Source organism: Dendrobates tinctorius, unplaced genomic scaffold (assembly GCF_039654945.1).
Source record: "Dendrobates tinctorius isolate UK_male_01 unplaced genomic scaffold, ASM3965494v1 ptg000073l, whole genome shotgun sequence".
Taxonomy (NCBI): Eukaryota; Metazoa; Chordata; class Amphibia; order Anura; family Dendrobatidae; genus Dendrobates; species Dendrobates tinctorius.
The window spans coordinates 33,795,001-33,810,231 of NW_027361741.1; the positions used below are offsets into that span (position 1 = coordinate 33,795,001).

General features: G+C 47.0%; 1 protein-coding gene across 7 annotated transcripts in view; it reads right to left on the reverse strand.

Annotated features, from left to right (window-relative positions):
• CIT (citron rho-interacting serine/threonine kinase) overlaps nt 1-15,231 on the reverse strand; it is a 277,393-nt gene that overhangs the window by 196,677 nt on the left and 65,485 nt on the right. The window lies entirely within an intron of this gene.

The following is a 15,231-nucleotide window of genomic DNA, read 5'->3' on the forward strand; positions in this document are numbered from 1 at the left end:
AGCCTGGTGTCAATGTTTGGGGTGGTATTTCAAGTTTTGGTGGTTGCGGACCATTTTTTTTATGGAACAGTCACAGGAGATAAGTATCTCGAAATTCTAATGAATCAAGCTGTTCCCCAGTTACAGCAACAGCCTAATTCAAATGACTTTTATTTCCAACAAGATGGCGCCCCTCCACATTATTCAAGACTAGTCCACGAGTATCTTGATGAAACATTTCCTAATAAATGGATTGGCCGGCACGTTCACCAGACTTGACCCCAATGGATTTTTTCTTTTGGGGAGTACGCAAGGACAAAGTTTATAGTCGAAAAGATTTGAAAAATTACATAAGAGATGCATTTCAAGAAATTAATACCCAAAGAGTATTGTGCAAAATGTTTGTCGAAGCGTAAGAGGCAGACTTCAAAGCTGTGCAAATTGTGATGGAAAACAGTTTGAGCACCTGCGTTGATCAAATTTAAGGGCTTTTGTATTATTGTTCAGAATAAAATTGAATTGTCAATTTTATGCTTGTGCTAGTAAATATAATTTTATATATAAATCAAAATAAATGTTATTTTCTGTCCACCTACTTTTACATGTGAAAAGGGGTATACATAATAAAAATACGTACAGTATTCTTAAAACAATAAAAGTCTCACAACTGGTACAGTTCAAACAACGTAGAGACGGTCAAGGAATAGGAGCACCAGCCGTGCGCTATTTTAAAATTGCAGCTCCAGCCAGGTACCTCATGAGAGGAAGTGGTAACAGATCTGGGTTGTATCCTGGTCACAAACGGAGCGCAAAGAAGGGAGAGGGTGAATTAAAATCTTCTTTTTACTAGTGCATGATCCACAACGCATTTCAACAGAATCATCTGTCTTCCTCAGGTGGCAGTACTGGGAGCCTGCTCAGCAAAGACTTCGTTCCCAGCGTCTTGCTCAGGCTAGTGCTGTCAGGTTGGTTGCTGCTGCCACCTCTGGGTCAGCTTTGGCAATCCGCACTAGCCAGCAGCAAGCAGCTCCAGAGGCTAAGTCCTTTTTGCAGACTTCTGAGCATGCCCATGGGACGACCTCTCATTGGAGGTCGAGGGTCACACGCTCAGGTCCTTCTCCAGCTCGGATTGGACCATCAGGAACGTCCCGTAGTGGACGCTGCTATAAAAGGTTTGCATGGCCGCTCGGCCAAGCGCTAGTATAGTCTGTAATTTGTAGTGGTATGTGTGATGATGGATGCTTGTGAAACGCTGACTGACTCATTATGAAACCCCTTCCCTCTGATACGTATGTTGCTAGGGTTTAGAGTTCCAGTCAGTGCCGAGTAGTGGCACTGCCTAGCACCGCAGTGCTCCCAGCTCCCATTACATACTATCGCCAGTGTGCGCCACACTACATTAGGCAGTATGGTGTAAAACATGAAAAAAGAACCAGAGAGCTTTTTGAATCCTGTACAAAAGTTAAACCCCATAACAGGACCACTTTTGTACAGGGGTTCTTGACTCATGATTTATACTACTGCTATTGCCTATGGGACTTATCATTGGTGCTCATGTTTGCCAAACTCCGTTGCTATACATCATATATAATATGGGCATTTAGCCCTTCATTTACCCTCTGCCTTTCCCAATTTTTTGTATGAGATCATAAGGCAAACTGGCTATTACGGATTGCACTATGCACCTTACAATTTAATAATTAGAATTAAAATCTATATATATCTTAGGTCTCATGTGTTACTGATACCCTCCAGTGCTTCAAGGTTATACGCTGCCCGCCTGTTCTTGTGTATGTTATTAATTGTGGGCACTAATTCTGAATTTTGTATTCACATGTATGTTATATCTTAATAAAGACAATTTACATAATCTTTGAAGTTGTCTTGGAATATAGCTTTTGACTTTTTCTACATTATAGTCAATAGGATTCAAAAAGCTCTTTGGTTCTTTTTTCATATTTTACATTGTATGTTGAGAGTATCCTTAGAAGAGGAATATGTATATGGTATTTCAATTTATCCCATATGTTATTATATTAGGCACTACGGTACAGCATGTTCAGCGACAGCAGCCTGAGCGGCGCCGTGCGCCACTAATGTGCTTTCCTGCCCAAAGCTTAGGCTGGTTAGTGGCGTCCGCCACACCTGCGCTGTGCATACCTCGTGCGGTATTGAGCTATCAGTTGTGCCCTGTGGCTGTTAACAGGGCACAGCGTTAAGCAAGGGTCTCTCCCTGACGTCGCAGTTGCGACGCCGAACGCTGGTGGGTCTAGAGGGACTCTAACCCCGTGTCCTTGCGGCAAGGTCCTGTGGCCGAAACACTAGTGTTCACTCTGTGGTATTGCAGCCCTGTGAAGCAACAGGGTTCGCCTCCTATTCACCATTTTTCTGCTATACCGCCAGTTTCTTTCCGCCATTACAGAGCAGCAGTCTACCATCTCTGCACGGTGGACCCCGGGCTGTGATCGCACCGCATTACCATCTTTTATTAATCGGTGCGTTCCGCCAGCCCCAACATTATATTAGCGCCAGGGTCTGGCTAGTAATGGCGGACGAACAGCGAGTGCTGCAGTACATCCGGCAGCTGGAGGGCAGGTTGGCGGCTCTCGAGCACTTAGCCTCAGCTGCGGATGTTACTGCGGTCGCTGTTCAGGCAGCAACGGAGGCTGTCTCCTGTGTGTCTACTGCCATCCGTGCCCCGACTTTGTCTCACCCCCTGCTGCCCGAGAAGTACTCGGGTGATAGTGCTTCATGTAGGGGCTTCGTGAGCCAGTGCTCTATACAGTTAGAGTTGGTGGCGGCACGATTCCACTCAGAGCGGGCTAAGGTGGGATTTGTCGTTTCCCTCTTATGGGGCAGGGCTTTGGAGTGGTGCAGAGCGTTTCTCAGCTCTTGGCCGCTCTGAGGCAGGTCTTCCTGGGACCGCGAGCCACCCATGACACCGTGCTCCAGCTGCTGGCACTGTCACAGGGCTCGTCCTTGCTCAGCCATTATGCCATCCGGTTCCGGACGCTGGTCTCTGAGCTGGAGTGGCCAGACAAGGTCCTCATCCCAGTGTTCTGGAGAGGCCTGGCTGACCAGGTGAAGGACGCCCTGTCCACAGGGAGATTCCCGCTACACTGGTGGAGCTTATTACCGTCTCCACCCGTACTGACCTTCGCTTCGTCGAGCGAGGGTTGGAGCGGGCCCAGTGTAGGCAGAGGTTTAGGTTGGCACCTAGTTTTTCTAAACCTCAGGAGTCTCCCGATAGGGCGTCCAAGCCCCAAGAGACCACGGAGGGTTCTCGCTCGGAACCAGGTCTCGGTCCGCTCGAGCTCCCGTGGTCTGCTATGTGTGCCAGCAGTCTGGTCACCTTGCCAACTGGTGCCCACAGCGGTCGGGAAAACGCTCCCGTCCAGTGGTCATTGGAGGAGGCTTACTGGACTCAGCGGCGTTTTCTCCCAAGCTGTCCTTTGAGGGGATGCTTGAGTTTGGTTCATCCACTTTGGCGGTGGAGGTATGCGTGGACTCCGGAGCGAAGGGCAATTTTATGTCATCTGCCTTAGCTCAACGGCACGCAATACCTCTGGTTATGCTATCTAAACCAGTCACTGTCAGAGTGGTGAACGGCGCAACCCTACCCTCACAGATTACACACCAGACCGCCCCTTTGGTACTCTCAGTGTCTCCATCCCATCAGGAGACGATATTCCTTCTTGTCATGTCCAAGGGTATCGATCAGGTCCTTTTAGGGGTCCCCAGGCTACGCTACCACTCCCCTCATATAGAGTGGACCTCAGGGAGAATTCTGGGATGGAGTAAAACATGTGAGGGTAGATGTCTGAGGGAGTACGTACAGGTTGCCTCCACTGAAGTCCCCACAGATCTTTCCTCTCTCCCCATACACTATCAACAGTATGCAGATGTGTTCTCCAAGCGGGCGGCAGAGACTCTTCCGCCTCATCGCCCCTACGACTGTCATATTGACCTCTTGCCGGGTGCTGAGCCTACTCGGGGTCGAGTATATCCCCTTTCTCTCCCGGAGACAGAGGTCATGTCTCAGTATATCAGGGAGAATCTGGCAAGGGGATTCATTAGGAAGTCGGTGTCACCAGCAGAGACGGGGTTCTTCTTTGTCCAGAAGAAAAACAGAGAACTGCGTCCCTGCATCGATTACAGGGGTCTTAATGCTATCACAGTTAAGAATAAATACCCCCTGCCCCTGATATTGGAGCTGTTTGATAGGCTACGGGGAGCAAGAGTGTTTACCAAACTTGGTCTGCGGGGGGCTTACAACCTGATTCGCACTATGAATACCTGGTGATGCCCTCGGGCTCTGTAATGCCGCGGCCGTCTTCCAAGACTTTGTGAACGATATCTTCCAGGATATGCTTACCACCTCGGTAGTAGTCTATCTGGATGATATCCTCATCTACTCTCCAGATATTGACTCCCATCGGAGAGATGTTTGCAAAGTTTTCGACCTCCTGCGGGCAAACTCCCTCTGCGCCAAGTTGGAGAAGTGTGTGCTTGAGCAGGAGTCCTTGCCTTTCCTGGGCTATATCATCTCCGCCCAGGGATTGGCCATGGATCCTGCCAAGCTACAGGCGGTGATGGATTGGCAAGAGCCCCATTCTCTCAAAGCGGTGCAGCGCTTTATGAGGTTCATTAACTACTATCACCAATTTATCCCCCACTTCTCTACTTTGGTAGCCCCCTTGGTGTCCCTCACCAAGAAGGGAGCAAATCCCAAGTTGTGGCCGGAACCTGTCTCCAAGGCCTTCGCCGCTATTAAGTCCCACTTCGCTAGCGCTTCCATTCTACATCGTCCCGATGTAGATAGGCCCTTCATCCTGAAGGTGGATGCCTCTTCCGTCGGTGCTGGAGCGGTCCAAAAGGACACCCAAAGTCGGAAGCAGCCATGTTTCTTTTTCTCTAAGACCTTCACACCGGCGGAGAGCAATTATTCCATCGGGGACAGGGTGTTGCTAGCAATGAAGTTGGCCTTCTCGGAGGGGAGACACCTCCTGGAGGGGGCTCGCCACCCTTTCCAGGTGTTCACCGACCACAAAAACTTGGTGCATTTGCAAGCAGCCCAGCAGCTACAGTCTCACCTGGCCAGATGGTCCTTGTTCTTCTCCCGGTTCCACTTCAGCCTGCATTTTCTCTCCGGGGAGAAGAACGTCCGGGCCGATGCTCTCTCCCGCTCCGTGGTGTCATCGGAGGAGGAGGAGCCTCGGCTGATAGTCCCGTTCGAGAGCCTGAGGACCGTGGCTCCGGTCGCCCTTGAGTCAGTAACTCCGAGCAAGACATTTGTTCCTGCCCGTCTGCGACCGAAGGTCCTCTATTGGGCTCACTCGTCCAGGGTGGGTGGAGATTTTGGGACAAAACGGACCTCTGAGATTCTGGCGAGGACGTACTGGTGGCCGCATATGGCCTGTGACGTCAGGGACTACATCCTGGCGTGCGTCTCTTACGCCCAGAATCGGTCCCCTCGGCAACGGCCCGCTGGGCTACGTCTACCCCTTGCCGGTAGCGACCAGGCCCTGGGAGATTGTTGGTATGGACTTTGTGGTGGGACTGCCCAAGTTCAGTGGCAGCATGGTCATTTGGGTTGTCACCGATGATTTCTCCAAGATGGTGCACCTGGTGCCACTTTACCGGTTACCTTCTGCACGGGGACTGGCAGCGTTGTTCATTAAGCCTGTCTTGCGCCTACATGGTTTGCCGGACAACATTGTCAGCGACCGGGGTCCCCAGTTCGCGTCTCGGTTTTGGAGAAGGCTATGTCACCTGCTCAGTATTGAGCTGAACCTCTCATCGGCCTATCACCCCGAGATGAACGGGTTGGTAGAGAGAGCCAACCAGACTCTGGTCACATATCTACGACATTTTGTCTCTGCCAGGCAGGATGACCGGGCATCCTTGCTGCCGTTGGCAGAGTTCGCTTTGAACAACGCTGTGGCCAATTCGACTGGCCAGACCCCATTCCTCCTTAAATTACGGCCAGCATCCGCGCGTCCCTGTGCCCATGCCTGTGTCGTCCACCGACTCTAGGGTGGCAGACTGGGCGGTGGAGGCACGTGACATTTGGGACCACACTCAGGATGCCATTCGGGCCTCCAAGGAGAGAATGAGGTCATCCGCTGATGCACACCGGTGCCCCGCTCCCACCTTTGCTCCCAGCAACTTGGTGTGGCTCTCCGCTCGTAACATCAGGCTGCGGGTTGAGTCCCAACAAAAATGACACTATTGTAGGTGTTTACTATAGTCCATCTGGAAAGACTGAAGATATGGATGAACTCTTTTTACATCAGATGTCTTTGTTCACAAAAAAGTACGACATAGTGATCATGGGTGATTTTAACTATCCAGATATTTGTTGGGAATCTCTTTCTGGCAAAAGGAATGGGTTCAGAAAATTCTTATCTTCTCTTGCTGACAATTTTATCTTTCAAAAGGTAGAAGAGAGAAGAGAATCTACAATCTTGGACCTAATTCTTACCAACAGGGAGGAAATGGTGGAGGAAGTAAATGTGGCTGAGAATTTAGGAGACAGCGATCATGCTATCCTCAAATTTTGGATTACAAGAGCAGGAAGACCAGCGGGGATTCAGACTTTAAGACTGGACTTAATAAAGGCAGATATTAATGGACTCAGAAAAAGGGTAGGAAAGGTCCTGTAACTGGAGGTTCTAAAGGGTAGAAGGGCAGAAATGTCCAATAAGAAGAGGAGAATTTGCAAACTGAAATTCTAACTGCACAATCATTAACAATTACTAAAGAAGGAAGAATTGGAAGCATTTAAAAAGACCAGGATGGATGAACACAGAACTTAAATTGAAGAGGAAAAAATAAATGTATATTAAATGGAAAAAGGGAGGCATATCTAAAGAAGAATATAATGCTGTCTGTAGGGAATGCTGGGCAAGCATTAGAAGAGCTAAAGCCAGTAATGAAGTGAGGCTTGCAAGGGAGACCAAAAGCAATAAAAAAGGATTTTAGGGATATGTCAAATGCAAAAGAAAAGTCAAAGATGCTATAGGGTTTTTACACGATGAAAAGAGTGAAGTGGGCAAAGATGATGTTGAGAAGACCCGAAGTTTTAAATTCCTATTTTGCATCTGTATTCTCTTAGAAAGCAATTGTAACATCAATTGATCTTCACAGTGCTATAGAAGGAATAAAAGAATCTACATTATCTATAAAAAGAGAGATGGTGAGGGAACACTTCCCTAATTTAAATGAATTTAAATCTCCTGGTCCAGATGATTTACATCCTTGGGCACTGAAAGAGTTAGCAGAGGAAATTGTAAAACCACTATCCAGAATCTTTGAAAAATCCTTCAGAACAGAAGATTGGAGAAGGGAAAATGTTGTCACTATCTTCAAAAAAGAAAAGAAGATGGAGCCACAAAATTACAGGCCAGTGAGCTTTACTTCTATACCAGAAAAGATCTTTGAACAAATTATTAAACAGCATATAAGTACTTGGATAAGAATACAGTAATTAACCAGAGTCAGCATGGGTTTGTATTGAACAAGTCATACCAGACCAATTTCCTTCTATGAAGGAATCACTGACTGGATAGACTAGGGAAATGCCCAAGATATAGTATATCTCAACTTCAGCAAACCATTTGATAAAGTCTCTCATACTATCCATATGGAAAAAAATGACCAAGTTTGGGATTGACAGGGCTATGGTTAGGTGGATTCACAACTGTCTGATCGTACTCAAATAGTGGTAATAAATGGTTGCACATTCAATTGGAAGAGTGTTTCAAGTGAGGTACCACAAGGCTCTGTCCTGGCCCCAGTGTTCAACATTTTTATAAATGATCTAGATAAGGGAACTGAAGGTAAACTAATCAAATTTGCAGATGATGCAAAGCTAGGAGGGAAAGCAAACATTAGAAAAGACAGAGAAAGGATTCAGAAGGATCTAGATAAGCTTGAACAATGGATAGTGACTAATAGAATGGTATTTAACTGAGAAATTCAAGATTCCACATCTGGGCAAGAAAAACGATAATTACATCTACAGAATAAGAGGAATAGAACTAAACAACAGCATGCATGAAAAAGACTTTGGTATACTAATAGATCATAGACTGCACATGAGTCAACAGTGTGATGTAGCAGCAAAAAAAAGGCAAACAGTTTTAGGATGTATTAACCCCTTTCCCAGTTATGTCTAAGGTGCACTCCCCGTTTGCTGCGGGATACGGCGGTGAGCCCACAACTTTTCCAGCACATGTCAGCTGATTTGAAAAGCTGACATGTGCCCTTAACAGCCGTGTGTGGAATCGCGAGCCAACCGAGACTGTTAACATGTTAAATGCCACTGTCAATCTCTGACGGCAGTATTTAACATGCTCGCGCCAGAAGCGTGTAACTAATTCCGCACATCAGTGCCTGTATCACATGACTGCGGGTCGCCACTGAGTTGACACGACAACTCGGGGTCTACAGCAGACCCTTGTGGCTGTCATTGCCGGATAGTTATAGCAAGTCAGCATTTTAGTTACATACAGCATGGCTGAAGCCCTGCTGTGTGTGGCACAAGTGATCGGAACATTGCGGATTCTAGAAACTATTGAAGTAAAAAAAAAAAAAAAAAAAATTCAAAAATTCAAAAAATATAAAAGTTCAAATCAACCCCAATTCTCCCCATTCAAAATAAAAGAAAAAAAATACACATATTTGGTATACCAGGTTCAAAATCTCCCAATATATCATCATATAAAAATAATTAATCTGATCGGTAAACGGCGCAACAAAAAAAGTCAAAAACGTCAGAATTACGTTTTTTTGGGTCACCACAACACTGCATTAAAATGGAACAACGGGCAATCAAAAGATGGTATCAATAAAAACATCAAAATGGTATCAATAAAAACGTCTGCTCGACGCACAAAAAGAAGCCCTCACCCAGCCCCAAATCACAAAAAATGGAACCGCTAACGCTACGAGTCTCGGAAAATGGCGACCTATACATGTTTTGTATCTACGATTTGGTATCTGCTTGTAAAATAGCAAAACAAAAAAAAATTGTGGAATTCCACTTTTTTGAAATTTCACTGCACTTGGCATTTTTTTTTCCTGTTTTCCAGTACATTAAACGGCAAAACGAATGGTGTTGTTAAAAAGTACAACTCATCCCACAAAAAACAAGCCCTCACATGGCCATATTGACGGAAAAATAAAAGATTGCTCTGGGAAGTAGGGAAGCAAAAAACTCAAAAACGGAAAAACCCAAGGTGGTGAAGGGGTTAAGAGATTCATAGAGTCTAGATCATAATAATAAATAATAATAATAATCTTTATTTATATAGCGCCAACATATTCCGCAGCGCTTTACAGTTTAACAGTTTCAAAACACAAGTCATAAGTAACAACGCTAACAATACAATAATTAAAGCAAAATAAGACGACCCTGCTCGTGAGAGCTTACAATCTACAATGAGGTGAGGGAGATACAGAGTACAGGTGTGTATTTACAATGGTGTATTTACAATGAAGGTCCAGCCATCTTGCGGGAGTGAAGGATGGATGGAGAATGAGATAGTGAATGGGCTACACACGCACACTTACACTTACACAGAGAATGACTTTGATTAGTGAATGTGATAGCCCGCTCTGAACAGGTGTGTTTTGAGGGAGTGCCTAAAACTATGCAAATTGTGGATAGTCCTGATTTCTTGGGGTAGAGCATTCCAGAGGATAGGAGCAGCACGGGAGAAGTCTTGGAGTCGGGAGTGGGAGGTACGGATTAGTGCAGAGGTTAGTCGAAAGTCGTTTGCAGAGCGCAGCGATCGGCTAGGCCGATAGACAGAAATGAGAGAAGAGATGTAAGGGGGTGCCGCACTGTGGAGAGCTTTGTGGGTGAGAACAAGTACTTTGAATTGGATCCTATAATCAATGGGCAGCCAATGTAAGGACTGGCGAAGAGCGGACGTGTACGAGTACCGATTACCCAGATGGACGATCCTGGCCATGTGAAGTAATATTCCCCTCTACTCCTCATTGGTCAGGCCTCATCTGGAATACTGTGTCCAGTTCTGGGCACCGCATTTTGAAAAGACATTGAAAATCTGGAGCAAGTTCAGAGAAGAGCCACCAGGATGGTGAGCAGACTGCAAAGTATGTCCTACGAGGGAACAATTAAAGGATCTGGGAATGTTCAATGTACGCGAAGACTAAGATTAGACTTAACAGCTGCCTACAAATATATGAAGGGCTGTCAGTATAGAGGGATCATCCTTATTCTTATTTGCACATGGAAACACAAGAAGCAATGGAATGAAACTGAAAGGGAGAAGATGCAGATCAGATATTAGAAAATGAAGGTTTTAGGTACTCACCGTAAAATCTTTTTCTCGGAGCCATCATTGGGGGACACAGGAAACCATGGGTGTATGCTACTGACACTAGGAGGTTGACATTATTCAAAAAAAGGTTGGCTCCTCCCCAGCAGCATATACCCACCAACTGGCAGAAAGCTAATCAGTTAGTGAGAAAGCAGTAGGAGAAGCAAAGAATATAAACAACACGAATGTAATAGAAAAACCAACAGAACCCAATTCCACAGTAAACAAGGGGCGAGTGCTGTGTCCCCCAATGAAGGCTCCGAGAAAATGATTTTATGGTGAGTACCCAAAATCTTCATTTCTCTCTCGCCTCATTGGGGGGTCACAGGAAACCAGGGGACATCCAAAAGCAGTCCCAAGGGTGGGAAAAAGAATAATACCCTCAAGTCAGGCTCAGACCACTGTGGTTTGCAGGACCTTTCTACCAAGGTTCGTATCCGATGAAGCAAGAGTGTGAACCCCGGAGAACTTGGCAAATGTATGAATGGAAGACCATGTAGCAAGCTTTGCAGAGCTGCAAGGCCGACGCCTGATGACGAACTGCTCAGGAAGCCCCTACAGAACAGGTGAAGTGTGCCATGATCCTCAGTAGGCGCGCTCTGCCTTTTAGTCGATGAGCTTCCAGAATGGTAGAACAGACCCAGCGAGCCATGGTAGACTTGCAGGGAGATCCTTCTGTGGACCTTCTGGAATTATGAACAGAGAATCTGTGCACCTGAAACAACGGAGTGCTCTTACCGGGTCCAGTTTGTTCAGGGACCTCTCACGGGGGTGAGAGGGGGACGAACCAAAAGAAGGAAGGACAATGTCCTCATTAAGTCGAAAACCACCTTGAGAAGAAAAGGATGGAACCGGACGTAGGACCACCTTGTCCTGGTGAAAAACATGGTAAGGAGAATGACAAATGAGAGCTGCAAGCTCAGAAACTCGCCTAATAGAACTAATAGCGACCATGAAAGCAACCTTCCAAGAAAGGAATGAGGAAGATATCTCATGCAGTGGTTCAAACAGAGACTCCTGTAGAACGTCATACTATAAATTAAGATCCAAGGGATCTACTGGAAACTGGTAGGGAAGAATGGAGTGAGCAACTCCTTGAATGAATGTTTTGAGCTGTCGGCGACCAGGCAGATTCCTTTGGAAAAAGATGGAAAGGGAAGATAGTTTTTCTTTAATAGAACTAAGGGACAGTCCGGACTCCAGACCCAACTGTAGAAAGGACAAAATGGATGGGAGATGATAAACCATTGGAGCGATTCGATTCACACCAGCGAAAGAAGGCTTTCCATATACGGTGGTAGATGCGAGAGGATAAAGATTTCCTTGCTTTAATCATGGTCAGAGAAACCGGCCGACTTTAGAGCTGCGGCTTCAACAGACATTACGTTAAACTGAGTGACTGAGAACTCTGGTGGAAAAGAGGGCCCTGCGACAAAAGGTCCGGAAGATCCGGGAGTTTCCACGGAGTGTCCGTGAGAAGATTGCCTATCTCTGCGCACCAGGGTCTTCGGGGCCAGTCCGGAGCGATGAGTATGATGGGTACTCCCTCCACTTTTATCTTTTTCATTACCCTGGTGATCAGAGGTAGAGGTGGAAACAAATATGGGAGGGAGAACTGTGCCCAGGGTATTGCTATTGTCCACTCCTAGGATGTGAACCGCGGAAATTATGCACGGCCCATAACAGGATCCAAGCAACCTCTGACATCATTGCCTGGCTTCGAGTTCCCCCTTGGTGATTAATGGAAAGAATTTTTTTTTATTTAATGCAGTCTGTAAACGTTTCGGCCTACATGGCCTTCATCAGTCCGACTGCTTTTTAGAAAAGAGGTTCGGTGGGAAGGTTAGTGAAATGAATGTAATATAAGCTCCTGCAGTTTGAAGTATAAGGAAAGCTGTCCAGCTCCCTAAACTCGTAGGATTCTGCTTTTTTTATTTTTTTTGTCAAAGCTTGTATATTGCTGGCCTTTGTTAAGGCTGTTATATGAGGTATGGAGGCACATAGTTAGGCTCCCTGTTATAATGGGGATCTGGTACTCCAAATCTGTGCATTTGTGTGTCCGGCTCTTATGACGTATTAGTGGTCAGTGGTTGCAATTAGCAGCTGGACACAGTTTCCACTGCTTGTCACGTCGTGGCAAGAACCTCCAAAAGGGAAAAAATGGAACTATGCAATGGGGTGGACATTTGATTCTCAGTTGGTGAATTGACGTGCTCTTATTCCTGGTGGTGTTGGAAATTATCTTGTCCAGGTCCTCTCCGAAGAGACGAGAACCATGGAAGGGAAGAACGGTGAGGGACTTCTTGGATGCGAAGTCCACGTTACATGCTTTCAACCATAAGACCCTGCGGATGGTAACGATGTTGCCGGCTGCCAGGGCTGAACAGGCGACTGCAACGAGGGAAGAGAACAGGAGGTATATTCCCGCAAGCTCCATTTGGTCAGCAAGATCCACCAGCTCGGCTGTAGAGGCACCAGTAAGGATACCCTGGTGGAAATGTTTTACCCAGGCATAAACAGCCTTGGCTACCCAGGTAGCCTGGAAGGACGGGCAAAGGGCTGAACCCGCGGCCTCAAAGGTTGGCTTGGCAAGGGATTCAGTGTGTCTGTCAGAGGGCTCCTTTAAGGAGAAACCATCGAACAGAGGGAGAATAGTATTAGTAGCAAGCCGTGACACCGGAAGGTCCACCGAGGGAGACACTGCCCATTTGTGAAGCAGGTCGGTTGCAAAAGGATACAGGACATTCATGCAATTTCTTCCTTGGGAATGCTTGTCTGGGTGCTGCCATTCCATTGAACTCGTCGTGATTAGCAAAGGGACGGGGAGGGTGTTTTGTTTTACTAAAAGCCACAGTCTGCTCAGTGGGAGAGATCTCTGAGTCCTTTATGTTAAGAGTCTCATTAACGACTACGATTAGACAATCCACCGTCTCATGCAATTTGGAGGATCTGTTCGGAATCCAGATCGGAATCTGGCTCAGAATGTGGATCTGACTCTAGCACCACTGGAACATCGGAGGAAGGGGAGAGAGAAAGAGATGGGATCCTGGAGGATGGCGATGAGGAGCTAGACGATGAACTAATACGGGCACGCTTTTTGAAACTTCTGGATTTTCTGAGAGGGTAACCTTTTTGGGTATGCGAGGGGGAAACATCTGATGCACCCGAGGGGGGTAATTGGGACCCGCTGGCAGGGACAGTATTAGGTAGCCGTTCTAAGACCGAGACCAAAGTGTGAGATACTTTGGTTAGGTCAGCTACGGACTGAGATAGAGATGTCATGCACTCAGGAAGGGGCGCACTCTTGTTGCGGGGCAGTGGAGGGCTCCTGTGAAGTCAAAATTTTGGCAGAGGGACGAGGTCTGACCAGAGGGTAATTTCTTGTTACAGGAGGAACATGCAAACTGTAATACAATTGGAGAAGGATGAGAGTGAGACTCCCAAGTGTTAGACATAGAGAGTGATTAATGAGGAATAAAGAAAATATGTGCCAGGGAGAGCTGCAGGGAATAAGAGCTGCCTCCCAGTGGCAGAGCTTACTCCAACCTGGATTCTGGCGGAAGACTGGCAAGCAGAGCCCCAGTGATACTGGACTGAAGTCTGTGGGACGCGAGCAGAAACACTGCAGACAGCGTGTAAGATGGCGCCGGACCAGAGGGAGAGTGTAGCCTGAGGACGCGGGTAGATTTCCCGCTCAGTGAGGCAGGGAGAGAAGGGGGCCACAGAAAAGGGCGTGCAGCATTGTCATGTCCCGAGAGAGATGGTGGTTCTGATAGGCTCGCTGGAGTGGGCGGTGCTTCACGGTCATTTGGCGTGTGTGATTGGGCTGCCTGATAGGGGTGTGGCCTAACCCAGTGGAAGGCCCAAGTCGGAGTTGGGGGCTAAATTTGAGCATGGGAGCAGCAGGGGGATGAGGGATGACGCGGCAGGCGTCGCAAGTAGCCGAGGGAGGAGGGATTAAGACCGGAGCGCATGTTAATAACAACAGGGTATATCCCTCTCCTTTATTAGTTGAAAAAAATTTTATTCATTTTTTTTATTTTTTTTTTAAAAAGGAGTTCCTGGCACTGTCATGAAATTACTTATCCTGAAGATCCCGCATCCCTCTTCGCAAACCGGTAATGGAAGACGGACATCAAGGACTTGAATGTAGACCTCTGGGCAACTGACATCTTCGGACTGTCAGGTAACGGTTCCGTATTCCTACCCTGCACGACTGGCTCTGGAGGGCGAGCGGGATGGGAGTAGTGGCAAGGACGAGTCCGTCTGTCCTCAGTGCGGATGCCCCAAACACTCTTGATGTGTTAGGGGGGTAGAGTCCTGCCTGGTAGACACAAGAGGGTACAGTAGTGACGCAATCCCGCACTGTGCTCCCAGTCTCTAGGGGTAAGAGCGGAGTGACAACCACTCCGTTGCCCACAATCCCAAGCTGAATCTGAAAGAGAGAGATCATTAATAAAAAACAACAAAACCTAAAGGTAGAAATGGAGCTGAGAGCTACCCCGTGTCCACCTCCTACTGACACTAAGCTAAAACTGATTAGCTTTCTGACAGTTTGTGGGTATATGCTCAGGGGGTGAGCCAATCTTTTTTTGAATAGTGTCAACCTCCTAGTGCCAGCAGAATACAACCATGATTTCCTTTGTCCCCCAGTGAAGCAGGAGAGAAAAACTTTTTGACAGTAAGGTGATCAATGAGTGGAACAGGCTGCCACGAGAGGTGGTGAGTTGTCCTTCAATGGAAGTCTTCAAACAGAGGCTGGACAGACATCTGTCTGAGATGATTAAGCGAATCCTGCATTGAGCCTGGAAATTCCTTTCAACTCTAACATTCTGTGATTCTGCTTGGAACAACCTTTCTGCCGAGTCCCTTCAAAAGTTGATGCATCAAAAATTGATGT